The following is an 8,774-nucleotide window of genomic DNA, read 5'->3' as shown; positions in this document are numbered from 1 at the left end:
TGAGATTTTTGGCACTATAGAATGTATTGCAATGCATGGGATTATAGAATTTATTGCAATGCATGGGATTTTTGGCACTATAGAATTTATTGCAATGCATGGGATTATAGAATTTATTGCAATGCATGGGATTTTTGGCACTATAGAATTTATTGCAATGCATTTGATTATAGAATTTATTGCAATACATGAGATTTTTGGCACTATAGAATTTATTGCAATGCATGGGATTTTTGGTGAAGGATACATGTGACGCCTGGCTAAAAGAAGGTACTTTAATCTATGATGCCTTAAAATGCTGTCTAGGTAGGGAGCGCACTAGAGTTTGGAACAGGGTTCTCAGCATGCTCATGCTCATCTCTGAAGTGGGTTAGACAGTCCTGCCGCAGGGTCCTTCCCCCGTCGCTGACCTCTGGGCACTATAGAATTATGCAGTTAGAAATATTAATATTCACCAGACCCGCCCTCCTGACCCCCGGCGTTCACTCTGGTATCAACCGCACACACTGATTGGCTGGGTGGTGGGGTATTATAATGAGGAGGGCAGAAGTCAGTGGGACAGAGCCATGAGATATTAATAAGCCTTAAAAATCGGCCCCTGAGGACCGCCGCTCCTCCGTGATACCACCTTTAAATCTGCAGGATCTTACTCGTTCTCGTGAGCCTTTGCGCTTTCTCTCTCTTTTGCCTCTGGCTTGTGTTTCAGAGTCACTCGACCGACTCGACGGAGGTTCACACCCGCAGGAAAGAGAAAGCACAGATGATCTCTTTAATAACTCTATTGTCCCCTTAGAAATGAAGAGCAAATGCCAGTCTCCTGGTTTTCCACAACTTGTTTTATTTTGTTAATTATTTTTTTGCATGGGTTTTTACTTGCTTCCCAAGAGAAACTTAAAATCTTTGTACATTTAAATAAACTGAACAACTCATACACAGTAAATTGTTAAGCTTTCTTAAATCAAATGTATATATTTTTTTAAAAGACCCCAATAATCTCATATGTATGGATTGGAAGCTTATTGTTTCCACCACGGAACAATAGAATAAAAAAGGTAATTGTACCTTTTAAATCTTACAATTCTGACTTTATAACTCGCAATTGTGAAACTGTAAAAATTATATGACCAAAAAATCATGGCAACATGTTCTCATTTTGATATTAATGCAATTTCGACATTTTTACAAGTTATAGGAGATTCAACTCAATTTTTAAAGCCTGTTTAATGTAATTTAAATTGAAATTATTGAAATTTGGGAGAGCAACTGAACTTAAGTTTTTAAGATGAGTAAGGTGAAAATGTTTTACTGTTTATATCTCATAACTGAAGTCAGAAATGTGAGTCTTGGACTCACACTTGGAATTGTTGGGGGGGAAAGTCAAAATTGTGATGTATATATATTCCATGGCCAAAACAAGTGTTCATACGTCATATTCTTATGTGCCTCTACAGTTGAAGAAATCTGCAATTAAAAGTTAATCTGCCAATCAAACATGAATTCAAATAATCCTACAATTCACAGTCTATAGCTTTGTACTCTTACTGGATGACAACTAATGACTCATTAGCAAAATTATCTTAGACAATGAGAAATCCTGCGGTATAAAAGAGAAACCGAGTCTGTGGAAAACAAAGTATCTCATCAGAGTTTCAGGATAAGGTTGGACATGATTCCCGGAGACGTCTTGTTATGTCCGCCCGTCTATCCTTGTATTTTGGTGTCTGGTGTTTGACGTGTCTTTACTGGCCTTGTCAGGGTTTGAGTTTCAAAAGACATCTGAAGACAGAATCAACAACCTGTGATCAAAGCTGAATTGTCAGCATCATTACCCCAGTCTTCAGTGTCACATGATCCTTTAGAAATTATTCTAATATCCTGTCAAGAAACATTTCTGATTATTATCAATGTTGAAAACAGTTCAAATAAAACAGTTGTATATTGATAAAAGTATATTAAAAAAAATGTTTTCAAATGATTTTGAAATGATTTTCAAAAGCTTAAAGCCACACACGTCTCCCAAAAATCCTGGAGAATTCAACCAATCAGAGTTTGTTTTGTTCCGCATCATGTTTAGGGCGTTAAAATGTAAAGTCCAGACCGGCGTCATCTAATATTATTCATTCACGAACACTGTGTAAACATTAGGGCTGGGTATTGACACAAATTTCACAATTCGATTCGATTTGGATTCACAAGCTTGCAATTTGATTTCGATTTCGATTCAATATTGATTATTGTGGATATCAGTTACAATAAATGGCAAATTTTCTCAAAGAAATCAAATCTCTTAACTAATGCTGTAAACTATGGGAGTCTAGTTGGGCTTCATTAGCCTAATATGAAGGTAATGATGAACTGTTTTGTAGCTATACAAACACTTAAATTACACTTTTATTTATTTTTATAATAAGAAGATTATATGAAATATAAACGTTTAAATGGTGGCCAGATTTATTCAAATATGCATTAAATATTGACGAACATTAAGATTATAATGCATATGTAATATGGTGTATATATTTAGCAAAATGCTCCTTTCTAGAGTTATTTTTTCTAGCTGACTAACGATTTTATGTGGGTTTTCTGAGGTAAATATGACGATACATGACATTGAACATATGACGATACATGACATTGTTTAACTGACGTCTTTCCACGGTTGAAACGCTGATTGGATTTCGATAAATTGTAAAAATGAGAATCGATTAATATTGAGAAATCGATATTTATTACCCAGCCCTAGGAAACATGACGGCTTTCTTTTTCCGTAAGGGGGTTTGGCATCACCACAGCTTTGTTTCTGAACGTATCCTTAAAGAACTTGACAAACTCTTCTCACGGAAACCTGTAGAATTCAACCAATCAGATAATGTCTTTAAAAGGCCTAAAGTGTGCATTATGCATCAAATGATCAGCAAACGGTCTATAAGTGTGTCTTTCCATTTACTGATCAACACGTAAAATAGTGCATGCTGGGAACTACAGATCCCAGTAAGTTATGTCAACAAAAAAGATAGTCCCACTCCCAAATTAAACTTTCATTTTACAAATGTAAGTGGATTGAACACAATGAAATTAACTTGTGACTAGGACTGTGAAACGATTAATCGCATCCAAAAAAAAAAGTTTGTGTTTACATAATAAATGTGTGTACTGTGTATAATTGTTTTAATATATAAATACACACACATGCATGTATATATTTAAGACTTTTAATTTATTTATATATTATGTAAACGCAAACTTTTATTTTGGATGTTTCACAGCCGACAAAACGACAAAAAGCCCATTTTTACAACTAATTTGAGCATATTTCTGGTCTGGTTAGGTGAGAGACCTCAACGGCCCCCTGAACACCCAGAATGTCTGTAGGACACGAGTGAGGAGGGCCTCGTCATGCAGGTCTTCCTCAGATTAAAGGCTCAGCGCTAATAAAACACGAGGCTCGTGGTCTCGAATCTGAGCTCACGGCGAATGATCAACCTGAGTTTGATGAGGAACCTCTGAGGCTCTCGGCTGCTTTAAAGGCGTCTTTCCCTTTCATCAATAGTCTCTCAGTCAACACGTCATGGTTAATACAGATCAGTGGTGGAGGGTCTCCCGGGGTTCGCTCTCTGAGAGATGCCTCTCTCCAGCAGGCCACCAACTCATGCTCCGTGTTAAAAGCTGGAGAGTGCTTGAGGAGGCGGATTCATTATCTCCCTCAACAGTGGCTGTCAGAGGAGCGCTCGTGATTAGAGCGTCCGTCTCTCGTGACGTGAGAGAGCAGAGATCTGCACTGGCAAACTGGGCATTTAAACACATTTGTATGGGGATTATGAGGAAACATTGATCAGCTGTACTGGGGGAATCTCACAAAACAAGAACGCTTCCAGCTCATGTTTCACCCCAAAATCAGAAGATGGAAAAAGAGCCTGTTTGAGAACTATTATTATGATTTTTGCATTGTGATTTACATAATTATAATAATAGTATTTATTAATTCATCATGCGGAGGCAATACAACTGAAACGGTTCAAACATTACTGTAAAAAAAATGTTTGCATGATTTGTAATCACAACATTTTTTCTTTTGTCAAATCAACTTAGACAATTTATGTAGTTCAGATAACATAATATTTTGAGTTTTTGGTGATTAAATTAATCTCCTCTCAATTTTTCTCTTTCAATGAACTTAACATTTTAAGGGAACTAGGTTACTTATTTTTTAAGTTAAACCAACTTAAGTTTTTAAGTTAAACCAACAATATATTTGTACAGTGTAGAGTACCGGCATGATAATGCAGGACTATTAATAGGATAAATAATAAGCAAAATTGAAAACAGTCAATTAGTGCTTTTTAAGAAAGTTAAGGGGGCAAAAAAATATGAGTTTTTAGATGTTTTCCAGGTGGTATATACACTGTAAAAACTGTAAAATGTAAAAAGTTGTATGATCAATAAGTTATGACAACTTATCTTTTTACATTGCTTTAACTCATCAAAATAAGTTAAGCAATTTTCAACTTAAAGTCAGTTTAATGTTAAATTGAAATGACTTAAACATCCAAGATTGTATTTCACAATTTAAGGCAAGAACTTTGTTTTTACATACCCCTATATTTATATATTTATATACCCTTTTTCTTTTGTACTTTTGGGTTAAATGTGGAAGGTTTTTGTTATTTTTCTTCTAAAATATGTCAGACTTCAATTCATAACACAAGTATGCATTGCATTAAGCATTTGCATACTGGCGTATAGTCTGTTTCCGGACTTATTTAATGACTGAATTTTCCTCAAACCCAAACGAGGGGCTGGAGGAGAAATTTACATGTTATTATTGTAGTAAAATGAATGACCTATCAAAGATTCCAGCACATGCTCTATCAAAGAAGATCTGCAGTTGTGGGAGAAAAAAACTGGCTGTGGGAATGTCATGGTGTTATAATAATAAGAGGTTCAGAAGTGGAACAGAAGATCCAGAAACTGAATGAAACTTCACCTCTTAAGTTATTAGTGTTCTGAGGGGGTTCGTATTGACATTTTAACTCGCATTGTAGTGCCTTTTGTCATATTTGCACACAGATTATCCTGATTTACCTTTCCAACGTGATGACGTAATGCGTGGCGCATCTCAGAAATCGTACAAGACGGGCATTTGTGCTTAAAAAGTATATAATTTTTATTTATTTAAAGAAAATGAGCGATCGTTTCACTAGATAAGACCCTTATTTCTCGACTGGGATCGTGTCGAGACTGACATTTGAACCATCAAGTCCAAGTAATCTGAGGTCGTGGCTGTGGTTACAAGAGGTAAAAACGATATAAATACTGTTAGTTTTCTCACACAAACCGCTCGTTTCATGTCTTAGGCCATCAATGTGTACTTACATTTACGAGTCATTAAATCATGTTTAATCTGGACTTCTCTGTGCATGCTCTTTGAGGTGGTGACCATAGACCTCCATTATATGACTGACAGACAAGAACTAAACCTAAAAATATCAAAATTTTGAAACAAACACCCCTACATCTTGGATGCCCTTGAGGTAAGCTAAAACATACCAAAAATTAATTTCAAAATGAACTAACATTGTAATTATATATTTAAGTACTGAGTAGGGATGGGCAACAATTAATCGCATCCAAAATAAAAGTTTGTGTTTACATAATATATGTTTGTGTAGCGTGTATAATTAATTTGTATATATAAATACCCACACATGCATGTATATATTTAAGAAATATGTATAATATATATATATTTATATATTAAATATATATAAATATATATATTTTATATATATATTTATTCACAATTAATATTATATATAAATATAAATATTTGATATATTAATAACACATTTTTTTTTAAATATATACATGCATGTGTGGGTATTTATATATACAAATTAATTACACACACGCATATATTATGTAAACACAAACTTTTATTTTGGATGCGATTAATCGTTGCCCATCCCTAGTACTGAGTAATATTGACTACATACTATCTGGTTATAATTAGGTTTGTTTTAGGGTTAGTAGCATGTATTTATTTATGCATAAGGTATAGAAACTGTTACGCGTAACAAAGACACTAAACTAAAGTTCATCATAACGCTCATCATAACGACACCAGCGGTAACCTGGATATGTCGTCAGATGAAAGGGGAATCTGACCCGTCTTTGATGTGTTCTGAGTTTCCGGACTCTGACAGAATCCTGAAGTCTCTCATCATCTCGTCTGATTCGTCTGGTCAGTCAGTGTTTGTGTGTGTGACCCGGGGGTCATGAGATGAAGTCAGCCCGCAGAAACAGGGCCAGTTCTCCGACTATAATCTCGCCCTGCAGTGTGTGTTAATTAGCGTCTCTGCCGGGGCTTCCCGCGTCTTTAATTGATTGATCGGTGTGTGTGTGTGTGTAGTTCTCCGGTCTGCTCTCTCTGCTCACCCAATCCGTCACACCACTGCTCATGCGGACAGCAGCACTACATTACAGCATCGTTAGCTCAGAGATCTCCTGAGCCCCGCTCTCAACACACACCATTACCAAATCCCACAAGAGTCGCTCTTTCTCCTATTATATCTGTCTGTCTTTCTCCGCGTCCCTCGTTGGACTCCGAGGGGAAGTTAATGGATGCTCTTTTCCTGTCCCATATAAAGTTTCAGGCGACACTGTTTGGGATACTTTCAAGAGAGACGTCAATATTTGCTTTCATGTCACTTTGTTTAGGATTAAGGATCTATTTGTGGCTTAATTCTTTTATTTATTTATTAAAAAGTGTGTTTATGCTAATGCATATTGCACTTACAATTAAGGTCTATAGGTTAAGACATTGCATCTGGATTAAGATTAAAATAAACGCAAGCATCACCACAAAATATTCATGTTCATAAGAGACTAGAGTGATAAAATCATGTATTTTCTTTGTGCGTGCAATGTTGCATCAGATATTTCAATGCATTTTCATTTAAGTGCAAACATAGAAATGACGTTTAAGATCTTAAAATATCAAATATTCACTATCTGGTACCAATAAATAAAAATGAATATTTTTTTTATGTTTTATACTTCGTATAAATTTAATACCTGCTTACTAGAGAATTTGAAAAAAATAATATAATTAAATATAATTTAATATTAATATTTTCTGAAGAAATTCTTCCTGGGAGTTTAGGAATATGAGAAGTGCCACAAAGTTCTCAGAAAAGTACAAGCTACTAGATGATACAATATTATCTGGATATCAACTCATTATGAAAACAATAAACACTGAGACAAAACCATAGACAGGAATTATGGCAGAAATGCATAAACAAAAGTTCATGCACAAAAAAAAACACACTTTTTTTCACCACAAATAACAAAAAGCAGCAAATTTAGGCTTTTACTGTAAATCTTCGGGTACACTTGCCCATATAGACTGTAAAGGTATTAGTGTAAAGTTTTTACCAACTAAGGGACAATTCAAAATTATTTAGTCACTGGCAATTAAATGTCTGCGGTAAACAAACCATGCAAATATATGATTGAAAAACATTTCGACTGGCCTTGCATGTGAAATAAGTCTAATCTTTTTTAAACGTACCGCTCCAGAAAGCATGCACATTTTAATTGTCTTGTACCATTTGAAGCACATGCAGTTCTCTCAAAAGGTCACTGGGGTCATGCCTTTACAATGCCTTTCAAATCAAACCTCTGGCAATTTCTCTTTTGTGCGCTCTCAGACTTCAACGCCTTTTTTCCCGTCGTTTTCTTTTTCATCCTCAGGCTATTCCTCCTAAGGCTATTTTCCCTTCTATTTTATTTCTCAGAGAGAATATGAAATTCCAGCTATCAGAAACAGGAGATCAAACAAGGCCTCGGCTGAATTCACTGTCAGAATAAAACCATTTGTTCCTGAGGCTTTTACTCAGAAGATCTCGTCCCTGGACCGTTTCCTTCTTCATGTGTGTGTTTTATGTGGTTTAGGCAGTCGTTCCTCTGGGTCGGTCTGCCACTGTTCATTTGAGAAAACATGGCGGTTTACTCCAGAACCTGCTCAGTATGCACAATACATGCCTTCAGTTCTCTTAAAGGAGCCCACTCTCAAATGAAATGAAAAGGAAAACTATTTCTAAACTCATGTGACTGCTGTGGACTGTTGCCTGATGTGGCGTTCAAGAGAGAAATGTTCACTTCATCACTTCACTTCATCACAAAATCTAGAACTAGTCGTCAAACAACATTTCAAAATCCGCCCGTTTCACCGTTACCTTCATGATTGCTGTCAGCAGTGTTCCAATCTTTATTAAAAATCTGTCAGAGGACTGTCGAGTCAAGTCTATTTATATAGCGCTTTTCACAATATAGATTGAATCAAAGCAGCTTCACAGTATCAATCAAAACATGATAACAATATTCGTTTCTTAGTGGAAAATTATCCACGTTTGGTAGAGCTGATCAAGGGTGTTATTAGGACTGTGATATCCAGCTTAAATCTTCAGTAAAACTCTAAAGACTTTAACTGTGTTTCACACCAGACACTCAAATCGTGTGAACGAGGCATATTCGCGCCGCAGGATTTTTTTACGCGCGTAACGTGTCTTTGCATTGACTTAACATTTAAATCACTCGCGCCAGACGCTCTATTCGCGTCTGGTGTGAACGCACCATTACACTTTCCCCGCCATTGACTGAATTTTCTGGTTTTCCCTGTTTTCCCTGTTATACGGTAGGGGGCGCTATTTCACATCTTCTGAAAGAGTACTGAATCTCAAAACAAGGTGATAAGAGAAACAGAAACGAGC

The sequence above is a fragment of the Pimephales promelas genome, chromosome 21, assembly GCF_988280905.1.
Source record: "Pimephales promelas chromosome 21, fPimPro1.hap1.1, whole genome shotgun sequence".
Lineage (NCBI taxonomy): Eukaryota > Metazoa > Chordata > Actinopteri > Cypriniformes > Leuciscidae > Pimephales > Pimephales promelas.
Note: the sequence above shows the minus strand (reverse complement) of the source record.